Here is a 23,446-nt window from a genome sequence, read left to right on the forward strand (position 1 = left end):
TTGGTAGCAGCTCCGATCCAGGAGGGAAGGCTGATGGCAAACAGGAGCATCACCAGCCAGAGTGTGCAGCCCACACTGCATGCTGCTCTGGAGCTGGTGGGATGGATGTTGGTAAGCCAAGCACACGTGCTGCGGGGAAGCAGTGCTGCATATGCCTCTGGTTTGCAAGAGAGCCATACCTCCCCCAAAAATGAGCACAGACTCATCCTATTCCCCTCAGCGTCTCCTCAGAGGCATCTCCAGTTGAAGCAGTGTCAATAGTCTGGGAATGTAGAAAGCTCCCCAGGAGTGAACAATGTTTTTCTGAAGAGCCCCGATAGCTGGGTCTCCTTAATTTTGTTAGGAGGCGTGTCTGGGCAGTACTGAAGATCCCCAAAGAGCAGCATGTTTAGCTGTCTGAATTCCCCTGAAGATCTGACGCTTAGGGCTTGGGGTCCCCAGGTGATATGGTAAATGGTAAACTGCACACAATTAATATTCCTCTTCTGCAGCTGCAATTTATCATAATTTTAAAATATTATTCTACCCACCCTGAAGTCATTTCCAAGACCAAGTTGGTTTACCAGCCTCATTTTCACAAGGTTGTTCGTGGCATGCTCCCCACATACTGGCTGCTCAGCAAAGTCAATAACATCCCAGTGTAAGCTCCTTTGCTTGCCCCCTGTGTAATACACACCTATTTCACCAGCACAATATAACAATGAATTAGCTCATGTTCTGTGTAGCAATTATAACAGTGTGTCAGAATTTAGCTTGGTGAAATTTTGCTTTGCTTATATTCATGTCTTTGTCTTCAAGCTTGCTTTTTGTGCCTGGTTATTTTTCACTGAGTTCAAATGCAAATAGATAAACGCTGTTTGCATTTCTTTCCAAAGGATGAGTGTGTTTATTTCCAGATTCTATATGCATCCACCGGGAAAAGTCACCCAGGACAAACCAAATTTGGGAGTTTGTTTGTTTGTTTGTTTCTTGTGTCCCTAATTGACTGAACACAGTGCATGTAATATAGGTGATATTAAAAAGAAGGCACTTTTCCTCTATTTCTCAACAGATTTTTTTCTTTTTCTTTTTTTTTCTTTTTTCCCCAGTAAAAACAAAAAGCTAGTGTATGACTATCACTTTCTGTACCCCACAAAAGAGTGAAGAATTTGATAGAGGACAATCTCAGGCAAATAAGTCATGGTACCAGGGAGAAACGTCCATCATTTTTTCAGGTAACAGCCAAGCACAACCCAGGTGTTAGCTCAAATACAAACTCCTGGGCAATGAAGAGCCTGTATGTTGAACATATAAACAGTTCAAATCCAAAGAAGTAGATTCTTTCCAAATAACTTCTATCTGAACATCTGACCTTAAGAGCCAGCCTCAGTTAAGTGCTGGCAAACACCAGGATTTGGAAGGAAGTTAGGGGTGTTGCACTATTTTGAAAGCTCTGTTTTGAACCAGCTGTCATTGCGAATGTCTGCTGGTACCCCGTCTTAGCATACAGCCTGTCACTGTTGAGCATAATGGTAACGAGCCAATGGAGTGTATTGAGCTTTACTTTCTTGTGAGTCTTTGTGGCTCAGATTTTCCCTTTACATAGCCATAACAGGTAAGCTTTGAATCTATTTATGCCACATCCTAATTGGTTGTATTTAATTTGTGTATATGTCTCTCTTTGACTGTTTGTACATATATATATGCATATTTATATGCGCATATGTACATTTGGACATCAGTATTAAATGTAAATATGCATATTGTCACAGCTTATTGCTATGTTCATCACAGATTCTTAGAATAGTTGGCTTTATTATACAATAAAACAACCATAGAAAGTTAATGCCTTCTTTAGAATAAATAAGGAACACAGGACTCATTATACCATATATGTTTAATGGTTTGAACATCTCAGTGCCCACATGAAAACAAGGAAACATATATTGCAATAGGCAGCATAATTATCCAGCAAGGAACATCCATCCTACACTCCTAGAAATATGAGATTCAGCATCACGAGATCCTAGGATTATGTCATCAGCTGCATGAGTTTCACAGCTTATCTTTCTTATTTTAGGTTACAGAAGTAAACTCTAACAAAAATGTATAACACTGCCAATTTAACAGCACATTTATGTTAATACTAGCTGAAATGTTTTCGAGAAGGTGAATAGGATCAATGTTTCTGTATGAAAGTGTGCAGTTATGCATATATATGCATACACACACATGCACACATAAATACACGCACATATGTGTGTGCACTGTGTATATAAACTGTCTGTAGAGATGTCATTATTTTTAAAGGTTGATTCCAAGTATATTAAACTCAAAAACAATGTTCTGTACAGTTGACCAATTTAAAGAAGCCCCTGCTGGTGCATGGAAGAATGAGCTAGCTGATATCATTAAACATCATCAGATGAGGCTGCAGGTAGCTGAAACGTTCCTTAATGAAAATTTAAAGAGAGCAGATTAAAATGATATTCCTCCAATCCAACAGAACACAAAGGTAAAGACATTCAATTACAACCAAGATCTCATTTAGAACTAAAGGAGTGTTGTTTGTTGATCAGAATTTATTGCTTGAAGTGAACAGCTAAGCTTGTGACTATATATATAATTACTTTCTACAATGTACTCTAGTGGCACTTAAATATAGTTACCAGACAAGACAATATCTTCCATAATTTTAGATTGTGATGTCCATGACCAAGGGTTTGAAAACATCAACAACAGCAACAAATATCTTTTCATCCATACTAATCTATCTCCTAAGGTTGTGAAAAATAAAATAAATCCATAGTGACAAGTATTCAAGTATTTGGATTTTGAACCACTATATTAACTCTTTTTATAGTTTTTTGTTTGTTTGTTTGTTTTGATCAGTAGAAGAAGTGGTACCAAGGAAATGGTTTGAACAGGATACTATACCTGTGTGTCTGCTCAAAGAACCAATGACTTCCCCTGGATGCATCAGGAGTGTTTTTCATTGAGAAGACATTGAGGGTGCTCAGATCTATACCAGGTCTGTCGTTAGTTAAGAGAAATACATCACATCTTTAAAATCTCATAACCACAAAAGATATTGACAGGCAGGAATGGGACAAGAGGAGAAGAAGAAGAATCAGGGGACTGAAAGGAGTGATTTATCAGAGAAAATTAAACGAGCTAAATAGGTGTGGGCTGACTTAATGTTAACTAAATGCAACATCATTGTAATCTAAAGACACTGGAGGTAAATAGCATCCATGAAGGAAAAGAAGGGGGTTTGCAAAGGAACATAATTAGGATGTGGAGAAAGGGGAAGAAAAAAAAAATCTAACAAGATGCACTAGACAGCACAATCTCTCCCTAGGGACATGGCCTCACTTAGGACATTTAATCTAGGCACAGAAAACAACCAAAAAATATGCCATAGGAAACAACCCCACGGTGTCAGCAAGCTGTCCTGGGTGACCTAAAAGGTACATTGCTAATTTGTGTGCATCCGTTATCTGTGATTTTCCTTGCTTGCATGGCCAACTCATTCTTCCTTGTGTGTATTTGGTTTCTCTGGGCCCAATCCAACTCTTGCTGTAGTCAGCAAAAGTTTCCGATAGGAGCAATAAGACCTCAGTGTCTTTTCCATGTCTTTGGTTTTCTTAAAAAACAAAAACAAAGCCCAATAACAACAAAACCCCACCCTGCAAGAACTATGAATTTATATTGTGTATGAATGTACAAACAACTAAACCAGATTGGTCCCTTAATATTTCTTGGGTATTTAAACATGTGTTTATCCTTTAAGATATTCAGGAAAATATGTGTTTGCTTTCATACAGAGAAGCTAAAATGTTTGCTAGGGAAGAAACTTACAGTTCATCTTAAAATAAATTCTGATGAAAAATCGCTTTGGTCATGGAAGAATTAAGACAATTTTCTATACTAAACCAATAAATAAATAAATAAATAAATAAATAAATAAATAAAAGATATTACACATAAATGGCAGAGCTCTTTCTACTGTAAAAGTAGTAATGCAACAGATGAAAGAAGCTAACAATGAATTCTGAACTCAGGACTGTAGTCTTCAAATATTTCTCCCCAGTATCTGCATGTATACATTCATAAGATGCTTCAATTCCAGCTCACTCAAAGGTAGGGAATAACTATTTTGTGGCAACTCAGTGCTGGCCCCTTGAGAGGCACAAATATCTGTCTAAGTGAGGCTGAACATTCAGGGGTCAGGGCTGTGTTTTGGTGTTGTCTATATTTCTAGCAGCCGGTATTGTAAATCTTAAGAGCAGTGTTTCCTGAAAACACTAAACAGACATTTTGGTAGCCAGTATTGAGCCTGTGGCTATACTGCTTCAGGCTGTGATCTTGTCAGCTTTTACAAGATAAGTAGGGTCAGGCAGGGTCAGCACTTGGATTGGTAACTCTAAGGCAAGCCGGTAGCTGCGGGAAGTGTCTTAGGCAACAGAATGGATGTAGCTGTTTTCCTTGAGCCTTTTCTAATACGTTGATGAAGGCATCATGCCCAGCTGTGACATGACAGCAAGATCTTCACCCTCCGCAGTCATCAAGCACCAAATTTTCAAAGGGGTCTTCCCCTGACCTAGTGTGGAGGTATGAGGTACAGTAAACAGGAGACCGCAGTGCTCAGGTATTGCTTGCATACATGCATGGCACTGCCTGGATGCCATGTAAGTGCACAGCCTCAGCATCCTGCATCAGGAAGGGGGTACAGAAGAATGACGTCTGATATCTTTGGGCAATCTCGCAGCTCCAAATAAGTCTTTGGCTGTGTTTATAGTACGAAATTCAAGTCTTTTGAACCAAGACCTTGTACACCAACTTTCAGCCTTGCACTTTCTTACTAGAAAGTATAGAAGGACTAATAATGAAATCCTTGCCCAATGGTCTACATTGCCAAGAATTTTAAATTGTAAGTTAACCAATTTCTCCTCTAAAGTTCAAACAATAAATAAAATTCTATGTGAAAAATGGAGCCTTTTATTCCTTTGTCAAAATCTGATCAGAGTAAACTACAGATGTTAAAAGGCACTATAGTTCAAAGAATTAAAAAGAATCTTATGGGGTTTGTACGAAGAAAAGAGTTTTAGAGAATAATACAGAAAATATTATAATGCCATTATATAAATCAGTGGCACATCCTCACTTTGAATACTGTCTTCAAATTTGGTCACCTCATCCCTGAAAAAAAGAAAGTAGAAATAGAACAAGTCCAGAGAATGGCAATAAAAATGATAAAAGCCAAAAGGATGTGGAATTTCTTGAGAAAAGATAAAGAACAGAAGCCCCAGCCTGTCTCTCAGGGTTGATTCACCCTCATGGGACTGCAGATTTTACATGAAACCTTTCCATTAACTTGGAACAAACTCTGTTGCCTGAGTTAACCTAGAAGATGCCCTTGTCCTCTGTCTGGAAGGTTTAGGGACCTTGCATGAAACAGATATTGCAAATTCTTTCCTCAGTGCATTCTGCTCTCTTAAAGGGAGGACTTTCAGAGCATGAGCCTCTGGAAGCCAAAGTGACCTATGGGCAGTGCTGCATATTAGCAACACCTTTTTATTTTCATCAACTACTTCCATACTCATTTTTAAGTCTCAGTTTCAGAAACTTCATTTTTCCATACCTTTCTTTCCTTCAAACTTTGGATTCATTTTTCAGAAATGCACAGGTGATTCAGAAGTATGAATCCATTGACTCGTCTAACATTCTTTTCTGTGAAATCATTCAGCTCTTTCAGAAATGTGCCATTTGTCTACTCAAATAGTCTCAGCCCCAAAGGAATTGCACAGTCTCCCTCAGTTTGTGCAGTGGGATCCCCAGGCTTCGTCAGAGCTCTACTTAAGCATGACTGTAATATAAATAACATTTTGTCCTCATGATCCTCCAACCTAATTAGCAGCAAAGGAATAAAAACCCTTTCCTATCCTGCAAGGTGAAATGAAGAGGTTTCAAATTTCAAACGGATAAGAGGTATTGCTTTTCCAAACAATGTACAGTTAATTAATGGAACTTGCTGCTGCATAGATAGTACTCAGAGAAACAGCGTCGTATTTGTAAATGAGCAGGCATTTTTAGGCATAAAAGCAAATCTTCACACAAAGTTCAGATTGGGTTAAGTTCAGTAGCATATATTATGCAGAAGATCAGACTAGATGATAATAATGGTTGCTCCTAGTCTTGAGAAGAAAAAAAAAAAGAGAATTTTACTACCAGGTATTATGCAATAATGTCAGTAGTTCTAGATATATGTTAGATAATAGATGGAGTCAGAATGGTATCGTCTCCCTGGTAAACTGTTATACACTTAAATAGGCAGGAAGGAGGAGTAGTCCCTTTCCATATCATCTGGTATTGGCCTCTGTCACAGTTAAGGCATCTTAGTGTTTACCAATGCCAGTGACTGGCATCGGAGCATGCCGGAGGAAATTTCATTATTCTTTGAGTAACTACAGAGCATCACTGAACACCGGTGTCTGGGAAATGGGAGGTTGTCTGACCTACTTATGGATAATCAGGATTAGTGTGGACTCTTATGCTGGGCTTTCAGAGACCCAGGGAAGGCTAGGAGACTTTCCAAACTTGTAGCTGTTCACCTCTCTTACTAAAGCTGGGCAAATCTTTCTCCCCCAGCCCTGTGTGAAGGGAATAACCATATTCATTGTAGCATGGTATGCTTTATAGCCCTGTGTGTAGATCAGGAAAAAGCACAGAAAGTCAAATAAAGCCTTGGGAAAAGAGGTTAGAAGGAAGGTGAGGAAACCAAAAGCTCAAAGGCTGAAACTAGGCTTATCTGTGTGACAGTATACCCAGGAGTCCTAGTCCCCCATCACCCAGAACAGCATCCCCTCAAAGTGTCTCCAGTCTCTGTCTAAACCCACACACACCTCACCCACACACAAGGAACTCATGGAGACATAAGGCTCATCCTCATCTGCACATGGCTGAATTGTACAGCTGAACCTTGAGGCAGGGCAATGTTCCCCACAGGCAGGTGTAGTCATAGCAGGTGTAGTATGCCTCTGTTGCTCTTTTCTACTCCAGACATCCTCTGGGATAGGGGCAGAGGTCAGGAGATCTCTCATTGACCTTTCTGAGAAATGTTACCTTATTCTGGTGTCTGGTATCTGGATATCTGGTTTATCACTGAACTGTCAATAAGGTGGTAGAGACTTCATGCTAACAAGGTATCATGAGAATAGAGGCCCTTTTTCTCCATGTTTGCACTTACCTGCATCTCCAGTTATCTTACAGGCACCACAAGAAATCAGGGAGAATGTCTTCTAGGAAATAGCTGTGTTGGAGCCATTTCAGTCACAGGAAGTGTTTCAGCCTTGTGGGCTGAAAAAGTTATCTGCCAGGGAAAAAATAAATAAATAAATACCACATCAAAAAGAGCAAAAAAGATCCTTCCACTAGGATTTTTGCACCAGCATTCTGTACATTCATGTAAAGACAGAGTATACACATAAAATAAGAACAAAATCTCCATGCAGTTGTGATTCCAGTATGTTTGTAATGACAAGTTGGATTTTTTTTTCTTTTGGGGGCAGAAAGCACGGTGGAAAAGAAAAATGTGTATTATTCATAAAAATGATTGTCCTGTTCACTTGTATACCTCTGCAATTTATTCTGTAACAGCTTTTTACTTCAAAGAAATCACTAGCTAATGACATCTGAAACTTAAAAAAATCCACTTATTCACAACCCTGTCCCTGAGGGAATTCCCGTGTGTTATCAGAAATTTTTCCAAAGATCATTAACAGATATTACAAACCAATTGAAACTGAGTATTTTCTTTGCAAATTACTTTTAACTTTAGAGCTATTGAAAAAAGACATTGAGTGATTTAATTTACTTAATCTGTCTACAGATTGCAGCTATGTGCATATTCTGTGATTGCATTTCCAACAAAAAGCATATATAACTATCCCTAATAGAGATATTTTTCTAAATTATCGTACAAGATCAGTAAGATCTCTGAAGATATTAATGTTTACTTTTTCATTTAGGAAATTGCACTCGAGAAAGAAATGGGCACCTTTATTCTGTTGTTATCTTAGAAATAATAACACACCATAATACTTATTTTACCTGCTATTTTAATTAAAACTCCAATAATCATCACATCTGTATATCCTTTGAGGATATATTCTACTGATTTTTCTGAAAAATCATTGTATTTTTATTAGTCTGTGAAGCCAATACTCTTGAAATGCCTTACACGGCAATGAGTATACTGAATGAAATCCTCTATCTTGTGCCAATCCAAACTAAGTGTAGAGCAAGCTAAGTCAGCAGAGGAGGGCTGGAAAAGGCATCTTATTCTCCACCTCATTGCCTTAAACTCCTCCTAGAGAACCATATGTGTGCCAGCGCCACTTCTGCAGGAAGTATGGAAAATAACTACCCCCGAGAATATTTGGTTCGTAGCTTCCTGGAGATACAGATTTGCAGACAAGGGCTTGAAACTCCTGAAGCTCAGGTAGACATCGAAGGTATTTATTCTGAAGCGAAGACAGCTGCTGTGTTTTGTATGCTGCTCAATCCTGATTGTGTGTTACACATGATTTGCCAGGTCATTTTTTTAAGAGCTGTGGGCAAAGTAATGCATAGTTTGAGGAAGCAAATCAGGGGTTAGCTGCTGAGAAGTTCAGCCCAGCTAAGCTGGTGACTGCCGGGCCAACAGGCACGAGCAGGAGAAGGATTTTAGATGTTGATATTTTTATTAACAAAAATATGGGTGATGAACTTTGCAGATGTGTGGACTGGTATCTTTAAGCTAAATATCTCTATCCCACCCGAGTCTCTGTCATCTCCTTTTGTGTCTTTAGGCCCAGAGATGCCTATTCAGAGTTGGGACCCAGATTTGCCACAGAAAATAGGTACCTGAACATCTTTTCATATCTTGTTTAAAATAGGAATAAAGAGTTTGCAGAAAGGTAGATGGAGAGTTTGCAGGTGGCAGTTACTACTGCACCTTCCTCAGATATTCTGTATCTTCCCATCAACTAGATCAGTGTAATAACGTCTTCATTTCCACTAATATTGAACTCCCACTCTCCTGTTTCTTCCCTTTTGTGAGTTACGAAAAGGTCTCAGAATGAAAAGGAAAATTTTCCAAGTACACCAAAAACCATGGGGGCTATGAACTGGAGCTAATTTTTAAAGACTGTTAGTAGCTGGTGAAGGTTGGTAAGATTACTCCCTGAGCTATGTGAAGTCCAGATTTGTCCTGTGGACTTTGTGTACCTGTATTTTCAGTGGCATCTCTCCACCCTTCTGTCACATACATGCAGCCAGCATTACAGTGTTAGCTCAGATGGTGCATACATACCTCCAGAAAACCAGAGCCAGGGGCTTTCATTTAGCTCTAGCAGCACAGTCTCATACACATCCAGCTCCAGGAGGAGTCAGCTCAGCCCTAGTACTTCCTCCCTTTCTCCTTGCATGCTTACCCCCTCCCAGATTTTAAGTAGCTGTCTTGCATTGCTTCGGCTCTAAAAACTGGCCACCCCCAGCTCTGGGGCTCCTTCTGCCCAAGGGCTGGTGGCACAGCGATGGCTGTACGGCAGCAGAAGCCACCAAGGTGCCCCAGTCAGGGGTGACCTGGAGCTCCCACCTGCCAGCACTGGGCACTGCTCCACCGGCTGCGATGGCACGGCGCTTGCCCACTGTCACTCTACCCAGGGCATCTCCACGGCGTCTGATAACACATCTGCTAATTAATGCCAGTTGTGATCCTCGGTCAGATCCTCAACTGGGATAAATTGACACGGCTCCATTTAAGCCTGCGACAATTAGCGGCAGCTTAGAGCTGACCCGGTGGTTTTCTTTATAATGTGGATATGTGTCTTGTTGGAAGTGAACAAAACCCACCAACTAATTGCATATAAGCCACCAAACAATCAGAAAATGAAATGATTGTCAGTAACTCCCAGCCTGGGCCAAATTACAATGGTGACAAAGAAGTGATAGCCTCAGATCTGTTAACAGCCCTCTGAGCTATCCAATCCCCTTATAATAATAATAATTAATAATAATAGATGTGCTGCTGGATACATTCACCTTTCTGTAAGGAAAGCCTAATGAATCTCTCTCTCTCTCTTTTTTTTATCAGGAAATTCAAAAGTGATTCTATTAACATGTAAGCATAGCATGTTACATTTTAACAATTGAACTGATCAAATATACTCTTACGTTCTCTTTTAGAGTCTTAGGAGTAACATCAATAAGTGAAAAGGAATGGTCTAGGAACTTTCTCAGGATTCTTTTTCAGCCATTTGTCAAAATTTCATTTCGATCAATACTTCCACCCTGTTAGGTTGTATCACCGATCCTCTCAACCAAAGTAAGCAGAGCAGCAGTAGGTATCATATCTTAACTAGAGGCAAAGGCGGCACTCCCAGAAATAAAGCAAAAGTTTGATAGGTTGTGTCAAAAGGAACTGTTGTTATTATTATAATTTATTATTTGTTAAGCACTGACAATGTGCTCAGTTCTGCTGATTAAGTTCTTCTGAGCAAGTTCTACTGATTAGCTTCTGAGGACAACACACTACTACAAAGAAGATATTTGACAGCTATCAAGACTTTTGCTTTCAAGGCTCACTTAGCAAAACAATTACATGCCAGTTATGCAGGTTTCGCATAAACTGAGTAAATATCATGACTTTTGTGTTCACTAATTTTCCTACTCCAGATCTCTCACTTCAGTACTGCCTGACAACCTCAAAGTTACACTGAGAATTGAGTAAGATCTAAAGCCTCATCCCTGTTTATATTCCGTTTCAAGCATCATGCTACATTAAGGGCAAGCACACACGTTGATTGTTAGACTCTGTTTTTGCATTTGGGACTCACTCCATGGGAGAGCAGAGATATCTGAACAGGGCCAGCCCAAGATGGACAAAACTTGAGCAACTTCAGACTGATGTGCATATCTCCCTCTCACCACAAAGCAGAGTGGACACAGTCAGCTGGTGTTACACTTGTAGGTGGTGGCCTGGCCTTAGAAAAACTTTGGTGGGTGCAAGCACCAAAAGGAAGCATTATTCTCATCCTGTTGGGTCTTTTTTTTTTTTTTTTTTTTTTTTTACAGCAGATCTGTCATTAAGTCTCTCCAGTGTGAGTTAAAGGTATACTGTTGTATGACGTTTAAGAGTTGGGATGTTTGTTTGGGGCTGTTATAGCCACTGCAACAACACTATTCCTACAAGATCAGGTGAGCTTTGGGCCTCTTTTACATCTAATTTAGCATGTAAGGGAGTCACAAAGATTTTCCTCCTTCACCCTTACTCCCTTCAGGCCAGTTGTTTACACTACACATTCAGGGTGGAAGATTACCAAAAAATGGGCATTGGATGACAAGACAGTGAGTATGTGTACGTATGTACATGGCAGTGGACAGGGATATGAGAAGTGCTGGCCAAATCTGTGTGTCAGGAGGGTGCTGAGCAGACATTGTCCCTTGTCTCAGCCAGGTAACACCTAGGCTTTCTGACTGCAGCGCTGCCAGAGCTCCAGCTGTGCAGTTGTTTTTAGAAGAAAAATTCTCTTTTGTCTGCAGCTATCCTCTAGCTTGCACACTTCCCTAAATCCCACCAGCACACTTTTTTTTTTTCTCATAACCGACAGAGGGAAGTGAGTTCTTATATAAATCCTTTGTGTGAAGATCAAACTGTGTGCATGTAGAACTATATTTTTTTTAGGGGAAAATCCACCCTAAAATAATCATTCTGTGTTATCCCCACAGAGTGCCTGTGCTGGCTGTGGAAAAGCATCCAAGGCCACCCTCAAGACCAGGATCAACATTCGCAGGCAGCAGCAGGCTGTAGCTGAAGTCTCGGTGCTGGTGGGGAGGGCAGAGCGTGGGCAGCCTGGGGCAGGCTCAGGGTCAGGGACAGCGCAGCTGGAAGGGGCCATAATCTGAGTTGCTGCTTGCAGACAATGTCAGCCATTGTACGGATTGATAGAAAGTCATGGAGCAACGCAGGAGCCAGCCTGGGGCATGTGAAAAAGGTGTCTGTCTGCCTAGCTGGCTTGGACGCCTCACGCCTCCAGCTGGCTACGCAGGTATGTAAAGATCCTGCATTTTCAGTCATATCTTGTAAATTAATCTTAGTTTGTTAGTAGACCTAAGAGTGGAGGATTTGGTTGAGAAAACACAGACTCTCTTTCACAAATTCGGAAACTCTTGGAGAGAGGAGGATTGGAAAAAAAAAAAAAAAGAAAGAAAAAAAAAAGACTGGTTACAGTGCTATTGAGAAACTCTTTTAGAAAAAGTCAGCTAAAGAAGAAAGCCCCCGAATTACAATAGAACAGCAGTTTTAGGATCAAGTTCAATGTGGCTTGGTGTTCAGCTATTAAACAACTAGATTACCAGCCAGAAAATGCCAGGCAAGAATTAGGAATGGTGAAGCTTGCGCTACCAAATCACAGCACGACTCCCTGTAGCAACAAATCTTTGGAAAAGCCTCCTTTGTCTCCTTCTTTCACTCTTTCTGCTCCCCTTTCCCTCTTCCTGTGCTCCTGGTTTGCTTGAATACAATACAGTCAGGGTTTTTACAGCCAGCCCTGATTTTCCCAGAAGGCACAGCTCTTACAGAGAAGCACAGGTTCTTCCTCTCAGGGCTCACACTTCAATGCCACCATCTAAGAGATAGATGAACCAATTCCACTTAAAATAATAAAAACACTCTACCTGTGCCCAACCCCCAGCAAAGTTTCAGCCACAGGTGGAACTAAACCCAAATCTAGACATTATTAAAGTTGAGAAAAATCAACTTCCCTTTATTCCCCTATTCATTTTCTGCCACTGTGATTTTCTGAATTTCAGACAAGACCATGACCAAGAGCTGCAGGGCCAAAAGGGGCTGGATGTGCCATATTGCTAGCCCGAATGGAAGCAGGAAATACTAAACATCTTGCATGGAAGCCTGTTCTCATCAGGTTTATAGCCCAGCTTTTTCCATCAAAAGCAGTGAGGATGGTACAGACAGGGTTCAGAAATGCATCCAAGCATATGGGAGTATATCTACGCTAATCCTCCTTTTGAGCTTCATCCAGCACTAAATCAGAGCCACACCGTAAAGAGGAATAATGCAATAACTTGTGGAAAAAGCATGGCTCCTTTCTATTAAGATGGGGAAAATTAAATAATGTGACTCACTTTTCTCCTCAGAAACTGTTGGAGGAATGTAATAATGTAAAACATTGCAGAGACTGGGGGAAAAAAAAAAAAAAAAAAAAGTTGAGTAACACCTTAACTTGGCTGCCCTATAGCTATATGCCCATTGCAGTTGCAAGCTGTGGGTGAAGGACAGCATCACGGCAGGGCCAGCCTTGAAAGAAGAATGGGATAATAGCTAGCTGGGTGCCACAGTCCTTTGGGTGACAAAACTCACCTGGGAGGCTGTGAAAACACCTTTTTTGCCAGGCTAACCCGTGCTGTGGCTGTCCCATGCCATGCTGCTGCCTGCCTGCTCTCTGGTTCAGCTGTGCTGCAGGCACTGCCCTGAGCCATCCCCTGAAAGCATCACTGCAGGACTTGGGGGGAAGGAGTTTGTGGTCTTATTTCCTCAGCAAGAACACAGGGCACTCTGTGTGGAGGAGGAAAAGGGCTCAGCTTAGCTCATCGCAGTACAAGAGGACCCCAAGGCTGCAGCAGGGCCTGGCAGGCATGCTGCCGTCTCTTGCTTGTGTGTGCGAGCAGGGTGGGCTCACACAGGGAGTACCAAAGGCTTTCCAGGCTCATCCCTATCACGTGTATCTCCCAGCCACAATCTCTGGCCTCACCTACTGAAAGCAAAAGAGAAAGAGCTGTCATTGTAAGACAAGATATGCATTGAGCGCCGGAGATGCTCTAACAGCAGTAACACACACTGGCTGAGGGTCTAGCCCTAGACCACTTTTTCCCTGTGCCCAAAGCAAAATAAAATAAAATAAAATGAAATGAAATGAAATGAAATGAAATAAAATAAAATAATAAAATAAAATAAAATAAAATAAAATAAAATAAAATAAAATAAAATAAAATAAAATAAAAATCTAACATGAAACCCTGCTCCATAGCCTCCAAACAATGCTCTCTGGACCTTAAACCAGGTTGAGAAAAATATTTTCAACAGAGCCTGCTGAAGGAAGGCTAAAGGATTAGGAAAAAAAGAGCTGTCAAAATAAGGTGGGTAGTTAGGTAGGGAGGGATACAAGTTAGGAGAGGGGTTGGCGAACCAAATAGGGACAGGAAATAATAAATGCAGCTCCACACACACAAGCACACACACACTCATATATGTGCAGTGCCAGCCTACGACTCAGGCAAAGAGTCTATTGTTTCCGCATATAAAAATCTTCAAACTAGAATTTACTTGATCACGTGCGCTGCCTTTTCCTAAAAGAAAAGAAAACTGAAAGAAATTATACTCAAAAGAAAACTGAAAGCAATTATCTATTTTCTTACAGAAATAAATCATTAGATATCTCCATGGAACATCATCTAAAACTTCCAGTTCTTAAAAATTACTGACCAGTCTCAGCTGGTGTATATCAGCACAGTTATACTGATATCTAGGAAGCAGAGCATTTCTACCCCAGCTTAAAATCTGCCCGCATATGCTGTTTCTTTCGAACAACTTGTCTTCCCTTTTTTTTCACGGTATGCATCTGGTTTAAGGTGACTTTTCCTTTCCCAGCATATGGAGCTGAATGATTATGACGATTTACATTTATTTTAAATCACAGCCTATTAAATGGAAAAATAAATGCTAATATGTTGATATGGTTTACTTCTGAATGAATTATTGATATGAATGAGTAGTTGCAGCTATCATAATTACTGTTTATTAAATAAATATATTTTGAATTAGAGACCCTTGATTAAGAAATCACATTTTTGTCTGAAAATTGTTTTCCTGCTGCTGTTATAAGCAATACCTCACATTACTCTAAATAATAATAAAAAAGATTGTTGAAATTATTCTATTTTTTATCTTTTCCTTTGCTCTGTGAACTTGGCAGCGCTTTGTGCATATTCCCTTTCACTGCTTCTCTCCTCTAATCAGTTAAGTGAGGCTCTTTCCCCTCTGTTGTTTGTGTGGATCTGTCACATAGCACCTAGAGACACAAAAAAAAACATTTTAAGCAGGAAAATGTGAAACACAAAAACTAAAGGATTGGGGATCAGATACCTGAAACTCCTCTCAACATTTTCTTTTAAGCTGAGCACGTTTCATATTAATGGTGTCTCTTTAACATAAATAATGATCTAATGAAATAAATATGAAATTGAAAGAATCATAAAAAGAATTTTACATTTAAGAATGCCATCTGTGTAACACTTAGCCTAACAATGAAATCATTTCAGCGCCAAAGCAGCTCACTCTGCTTCCAGCACAAGTTACAGAGCAGTATAATGGTTCTGCAGAACAGCAAAAAATCTGAGCTCAGCTGAAGAACAAACACCTGGGTTCAAACTCACTTTAGTCCACACGGACAGTGGATATCACATGGGAGTTTTGAACTAGTCCCTGCTAATGCTTCTGCCTCGAGTCATCACAGATTTTTCGTGCAGCTGCCGATTTTCATCAAAAGAAAATTTAGATATCGGTGCACAACATTGTGCAGGTCAGCATGAGGGTATCTTGCTACAACTATTGCACCAATTCTCTGCTTTTGCACAGTGTAAAACTCTCCTGGAACTCGGAGCCTGTTGAGTTCGACTGAGGAGACCACTACTCAGAAGTGAGACCCCATGTAAATACATCTGTAGTGTGAAAAGGTCTTCCCAGAAAGCACTTGCAACAATACCACACTTGAGGATGGCTTTTAGAACTGGCATCCTAAATCATAGGATTGTGAACAGCAATACACTGTCATGAACTAAGCTCACAAGACCTGGGAAGCCAAGCTCTGGTCTCCTGTAAGGCAGCACAGCAGAGCCACGCTGAGCACAATGGGGATTGTTTGTTTACACCAGCTGAAGAGAAGGGAACATATTTGTTTTGAGTGAGCTGTGTTAGAATACATATTTTTTATATGCCCGGACCTCATTACGCAGTGCTAGTCTTCCACATGGATCAGATCCTAAAACTGCTCTACACACTGAAATAAATGTGAGCTCTACCCACAGAACATCTCCAGACTTAGGCCTCATGTCTATCAATGTCATCTTAAAAAACAAACGCTTAAAAAAGAAAAACAACAAAAGTATCTTAGAGACGGTGGAGGATGCTCACGTGCAGTAGATGCCATTCAAGGCGATGCTGAGGAATGACTTGGAGAGACAAAAACCCCATGTAATAAGGCTGGAGAACAGAGTGGGCCTGAAAGAAAATGAGAGATAATTAAAGTTCACTGAAAGAAATGTGACTTGCACCAGTCAGTCAGGAGTTTTCTGAAAGTGAGAGGAAATGATCCTTTCATAGCAGGCACGAGGCTGCCCTAACGTCCCCCCAGGCAAAGGTAGCCACAGCCCCTGTTGTGCGCGAGACATGAGAGCCTTCACTGGGAAGAGTTAAAGCACTGCTCAGCAAACAACCTGAAGAGCTGCACGCTGTATTCATGTACAGGAAGGTATGAGCCAACGGAGAGAGACATTCAGAGGCAATCAAAGAGGATCTGAGCCTCCCTGAGCACTCACATGACAGTTGGGATCATTTCGGATCCCTTCCAATGAAGATAAAATAGCATCAAAAGCAGGGAGGGTTTTTTCTTCTTTCTTTTAAGGATGAAAACATAACATCATTAGTCAAATTTACTCTGAACTTCCGCCTCCTCATGTTGATTTGTACTCAGGTTGAGTAAACATATCTTTCCATCAAGGTAAATAAATGTAAAAGCCTATCAGTAACTTAATTGCTTAACGAATGATGCAGTGTGGGGTGTAACACTGTTTTTGACTATGCTGTTGAAGTTAACGACCTCTCAAAAACACCTATTATATATCTTGGCAGAAAAAAAAAAAAAAAATCTGTTCCTACTTGAAAATTTGCTCATCAAATTTCAACCATTTTCCAATCATTTTTTCCCCAGTTTTGGGAAGGGGGGTGGAGACGTCCTAGGGCAATTTTCTAGGTGTACTGTTGTCAAAAAGAGTTTATCAGTGTGAGACACTATCTTTTGCAGGTCTGCATGCCCCCGAGAAATTAAATTTGAGAAAAGCAGAGAGTCAGTCCACAACAAGGGCAGAAGTTACCAGGTGTATGGGAAACACCTCCAAGTAAAAATGGTTCACATTTCACTGGGGTGGGGAGGTTCAGCCCACAGGTGTCAGGCAGGAGCCCGATCTCTGACGCACAGCACACGCGTAGGGACATCTATCTGGTAACGTGAACTCCTCCGTCCTGGTGTACCTGGTGCCCTGGGCTGAGAGGACCCAAGGGAAAAGCAGTATTGCTGGTTAAAAGAAAGCCATTTGACAGAGGTGCAGGCAAAATCAGCTCTCCGGTGAGAGGACAGCCAGGGAGGAGTGTGTACCAGGCATTGGAGACTGAAATCTGGCTTGCTGTGGGCAGGCAGGCAGAGCGCAGAGGCACAGCTGCCAGGCTGACATGATGGATCAGAAAAGGCACTAAGGAACTGCAAGAGTCCGGGCAGCTGAAGCAAAGCAAAACATGGAAAGGCAATAGGTCAGCCCATCTTTACAATCTATCAATTAAACAATCACCCACTTCCAAAGGCGTGTTATGTCCTGAGCAGTGGATATCCCAGCATGTGATCGCTGCCGTGATGGAGCGACAGGCTCACAAACAGGAATTAATAATAATAATTACTAGGACTGCTAATAATTTTGGATAGGCCATTCTATAGTGAACCCCTCCGAGGAAATAACATGGTTGGGTATTTTGGCTTAATTATACGGTCCCATATCAGCTTTACTCAGCCCACTGCAAAACAAAGGTGTGTTCAAAATTGTCCATTATGTGGGAGGGTTTAGCCAAAATCTCACCCTGCTTCGGCCAGTTAGCGGGGGTGAGAGTGCTGCGTAGTTAGCTTCAGCTGCTTTCTCCAAAGCCCTGAAGCTTTCAGAAACATTCATTTCTGTTGGCATCACTCAACAGCTCATTGTTAGGATTTGTTCTCATTGGCATGCATGAACTAAGACTGATGTATCAGGCGATCCAGAGTGACAGCCTTCAGCCCAAAAAGTGGATACCTACTTCCCTTAGAGTCCAGGGACTCACACTTGACTCAGAGGATATATGCAAAAATTATCTTTCCTCTCTCATTTGCCTGTGTTAAGCCTAAAAGCATTCATCCAAATTAGCAATCAGGCAAACTGTGCATGCAAAAATCTGCACTTGTACAAACCGTGCCTTTTTTTTTTTTTTTCTTTTTGGTAACACTGTAAGATTAAATATCTTGACAAAAGACGAAAACCCTTTAACAAATCTTCCCCTAGAGAAAAGTAGCATTTTTTTTTATTCCATTTACTGTCAAATGACATAAAGAAAGTATAGCTGAACACAGTCCTATAGGTTGATTTGTTGCTTTAAATAATGTCACTAACATCCAGATATCAATGTGATGGTGAAAAAAAAAAAAAAAAAAAAAGTTCACATTTAGCTAGATTCAATTACAGACCTAGAAATTGAAATTAAGTCTGATGCTACATGCTTAATTCATGTTTGTGTGACTGAGAAAGAGAGTATCTGGTTTACCTTGAATTTCCTGCCCTAGTGTGGTGAAAACATGACCCATTACATTAATTAAAAAATAGTTTTCAAACGTAGCTTAAGTCATATCACACTGGCAGGAAAAGACAAACACTTTTTGTCCTCAGCCTGTTATATGATATAAGGGAAGCTGCTCAACATCTTTCCCCTTGATTCCCGGGTATATCTCACAATTCCCATTGTGGAATCGAAATAAATAAATAAAATAAAATAAAATAAAATAAAATAAAATAAAATAAAATAAAATAAAATAAAATAAAATAAAATAAAATAAAATAAAATAAAATAAAATAAAATAAAATAAAATAAAATAAAATAAAAATAAATTAAAATAAAATAATAAAATAAAATAAAATAAAATTCACAATTAGTAGCCAAAGATTCTTCTTTAATTAAAAAATTTAGCATTTGTCCCTCAAAACTCATAACCATCTTCCAACCACACTGACTGAAACTGATGCATATTGGCAATTATCACGTGTGTTATTCAGGTCTATACTTTGCTCTGTGTTACCTTGTTTGGGTGCTACACCCAGTATGGTACATTTGAGTTTAATACCCCAAAATGCCATATCATATCAGAGGAATTTAAACCAGCACACATTTGACTACTGATTTCACATATGGGGCTGGGACTAACTTTTCTCCTAATATGGTGATGGCACAGGCACTATTTAAATGATTCCTGAGCCTTGTAAATATACACCAGATGTATCTTTTGTAAATGTTACATTTTTCAACATCTCAGCATTTGTGAATAGTTGAAAGCTATGCCAGCCATGCTTTAATGGGGCACAGAAGCGTGCTGCATTCAAAGAAATGGCACACCATTGCAATAGTCAAAATTACAAGCGCTGTCAAAAGCGACATTTTCGCTTTATTGATTAGCACCAGGTAATGCAGTGCTCTGCATTGCATGCTTATATGGGCCATTTTCAGATGATGTTTCTGTGCACGTGGGTGCACAGAGGGACCTGGAACTGGATCTGTAGGGGCACGCAATGGGGAAGGAGGAGGGCAGAGACCTGGAGACCTGGAGGTGCCCCTGTGTCCACGACAGACAGCCCAAGGTGAGGTGGGAAGGGCTGCAGGGGCTGCTGATCCCAGGGTCTTTGGTCATCAGCACATCTTTCCTGCTAGTGCTGGTGCTGTGTATGAGGCTACAATACGATTTTCTGTGGCTCAGGCTCCTGCTGCTTGGTCCTCAGCACAAAGAGAGACATCTCCCGTGGGAGATGGAGCACAGGTTACCTTCATTTGGCTGTAAGAAGCATTCATCTTGTGGGCTTTTCTAGACCCTTTCACTCCCCCGAACTCTTCCTGCCTTTCCTGTGTTGCTGCAGAAATCTAGTAGGAGATCCGGGAGCAGGTGTGTGGCAGGTAATGGGAAACATCCACTGCTCCATTTCTACCTCCCGGCACTTGACCTACCCATCGCCACATCCCGACTGCAGCCATGGCCTCCCTGACAGCACCAGGCGGTAAAAAGAGCCATCAGAAAAGAAACCAGCACATTTGTCTGAAAACCCACTTCTCTCCTTTGCAAGATTTGCACCCCAGCTGTACCACAAATAAGAAGGAAGGCCTTTACAGTGTTGCATGGTTCCCATTATTAGAAAGGCAGAGTGCTTTTTCCTCGGTGAATTTCGTGCTGGATTTGCGCCACACACCTCGGTCCAGCAAATAAGCTAAAAATCAGAGCTAGGTGACACATGACAATAAACTTAGAGGGAATGGACTAGCTGTAATGCCCCACTACAAGTATTATTTCCAAGTTCACAGGCTTGCAAATTAAAATGTCCCTGGATCACTGCCATAAAAAAGAACATTAAAAATCAGGGGAAGAGGTCTGGGCATCTGTTAGAAGCATCTAATATATACCAAATGTGTATGCTGAGCTTCTTAGATATATGCATTGCTGAAATATAGCCTACAACTAATGTAAAAGCAGAAATATTTTAATTGTATTTTTCCATTTGATATTCAAATGAAAAAAATATATCTTATTAAACACAACACTTGGCTTTGCTATTTTAATAAAAAATAAGTTGTTGAGGAAAAGAAAAGCAAAACTACTGATTCCTTTCCTTATGATGATCAAATGAGCCTTTCATGTTTGTATCTTATACTTCACTTTTTAGCATTTTGAGGCAAATAGCAGATATCAAAACTTAGTAAATAATCAAAGACTTATTCAGTTTTTCCAAACTGTCATGCTGCTTATCTTGTAATAACTGATCTCTTAGGTAGCATAAGCTATTTAATTGCTACTGAAGATTATTTGAATGAAAAAGAGACGACACTCTCCCTTACCCCTCAAAAAGACAAAACTATATTCTTCAAAAAGACACATGCCAGCAGATAGATTCTGATCTCTTATACACACTCACAAGTGCAATTGCTAATTTTACAAGATTTGATAGGAGCTGCGGATCTGAGATTACACCCTGTCCTCCTGACTGCACATTCCACATGGAAAATGGCTTAATTTGGAAATAAAATTTGTTGCTGATAAATCAAGACTCCATAGTCTTTGGGTATCAGAATAACCAAACCTACTAAAGGATTTTAAAAAGCAGCTAAGTATGCACAGCAACTGTATTTTAAAGGGACTTTTTACAGTGTTTGGCAAAGTGCGTATTCATGTATCCCCCCTGACATGATAGACTGTAATGGCTTCGGTCTGTCATGTCAACCATCTGCATATTAAACAGTCCCTAAGTACACATTGACACAGCAGACCCTAATAGCTCTGAAGCCGTAACAATCTACTGAGTCAATAATATGCATGTTAAAGAGCATCTCATGTACTTCCATCAATATCTTTTATCTTTTACTTAATTTGTATCTTCTTTTTATATTTATAGCCAGAGTTAAGGTTTTAGGAACCTTTATCCTTAACGTGCTGCCGCAGATGTGAAACATGTGGCACAGAGAGGCAGATGCAGTAGCAAAATCCTTCCCTAGGATCTGGGCCAGATCTTAAAATGACGACTGTAATATTTTTACACTGGCAAAGTGCATTCTTCCTCCTGTTCCAGATAAGGTGGAAATATCCTCTCATTTCTGCTGGGCCTGATTCGGTGCCGGTGAAAACCACGGGAAAGATTCCCGGTGATTTCACAGGCTTTGGATGGAGCCCAGTGTGATGCTACTCATTTCCTATTACACATTTCCTTCTAATTAAATGAAATAGGTCACAAGGGGAAAATGAAACAAAAGACAAATGTATTTACTTACAGTAATATCAACCCCAAAAAAGACACTCAGAAACAAGAGAAAAGATAACACAAAATACGCTGTCTCTTCATTAACTTGAAATTACATCTGGTACCATAGTCTTAATTCATTCCAGTGTGATCCTGAGATCTTTTATGCTGTGGAAGAAGGAGACTGTTATTTAAGCATAAGAAAATGGTGAGTTAATTTCCTTTGTCTAAATAACCACTAAGAAAAAAGCTTAATTTGCTTTTCCTCAACTTTACTTCACTGAAGCATGCTATGTTCCTCTCGTACTCTGAGCACACAACTTCCCCACCTTCTTCCTCTCCTCTTGCTTTCTGTAAGCATCACAATTTGGCTCACACTTTTAAAAGTGAATCCAAAGTGCAGTTTGTGTTTCCAAAAGGCAGAACCAGGGCCAGGGAGGCCACTTGACCCTATCGGCAGATCTTACTGGCCTGAATTCCCCGCTCCTTTCCACTAATTTGACACCAACATGTCTTTGAAGCACAAATGGATTTATTCCAGCATATCCTTGATTAACTCTCACACCAGTGAGAGCAGAAATGTGGTACTCTCCCTGTTGCTTTCTGGAAGTGTACAGGAAATTCTCCCTCTGTCTTGTGCCGTTTCATGTCCCCAGGCACACCAGACCAGATCATCTACTTCTGTGCCTCACTTCAGGACAGCATGCCCTAATCACTTCCTGGCCCGCTATTCACTCACATGCCAAGAGCTGATGGCACCTGCCCTCCATTAATTCCTCAGCAACTTTCTTGCTGTTCCCAGCAGGCTTTCCTTCCCAACACAACAGCAGGGAAGTCAATCAGACGCCCACGTGCATGCCAAGGGATCTGCCCAACTATGGGGCTGGTCCTCAGAGTAGTACAGGCACTTCATCCAACATGTCACAGTGCATTATCAGGACAGGACTTTGAAAGCAACGGGTAACCACCATTTATTATTTGAGCTCATCCACTGAAGATCTAACAAGTAGATTTAGTTTGGAGCAGGAGATGTTTTATTGTTTGTTTGTTTGTTTGTTTGTTTTCTAAATGAAAAAAGCTGTTGAAATACTCAAAGCAAATGTACAAAAGCTGAAAGACGTGTCATTAAAAAAAAAAAAAAGATAAAAGCAAAAATCACTGGAAGTCCTGCTATCTACATTCCCAGTACTTCCCTTAGCTAAGGGAGACAGCCCAAGCAAAGCTCTGGAGGGACTCATTCCTGAGGGAAAATGCTCTCTGCCAGCTCCTTTGTGCAATGACGCAAGTCATCACCAAAGCATAGATGAAGGGCACTCCTCTCTCTGCAGCATTACAGGTACAGCCCTGCCTGCTTTAGGAAAATGTGTCCTCCCTGGCCTTGATGCAGGAGCTCTCCTTTGCTGCTCTAGCTAGTCAACCGTGGCATTTTCTGCGTAAATGTGAGGAAAAGGGTCAAAGTCCTCTAGCAGTCCAACAATCAAGACTGGTCCAGCCCTGATGAAAGTGAGAATGTCACACAGCAATGATAGGGCAGCTCTGAATCATACATATGACACCTGCCTGCTGA

The 23,446-nt window shown here is 40.6% G+C and overlaps 1 long non-coding RNA gene across 7 annotated transcripts in view; it reads right to left on the reverse strand.

The window, feature by feature from the left end:
• LOC310883436 overlaps positions 1-23,446 on the reverse strand; it is a 52,336-nt gene that overhangs the window by 10,370 nt on the left and 18,520 nt on the right. For 3 of the 7 annotated variants that reach the window (XR_014573537.1, XR_014573538.1, XR_014573539.1), the window contains exons 2-4: positions 16,232-16,318; positions 7,229-7,351; positions 2,917-5,181 (exon numbers count right to left, since the gene is read on the reverse strand). This is a non-coding gene — a long non-coding RNA (uncharacterized lncRNA). The remainder of the gene's footprint in view (positions 1-2,916; positions 5,182-7,228; positions 7,352-16,231; positions 16,319-23,446) is intronic. The other 4 variants (XR_014573533.1, XR_014573534.1, XR_014573536.1 and 1 more) reach the window with 3 other exon arrangements.

The sequence above is a fragment of the Anser anser genome, assembly GCF_964211835.1.
Source record: "Anser anser genome assembly, chromosome: 1".
In the NCBI taxonomy this organism is placed as follows: Eukaryota; Metazoa; Chordata; class Aves; order Anseriformes; family Anatidae; genus Anser; species Anser anser.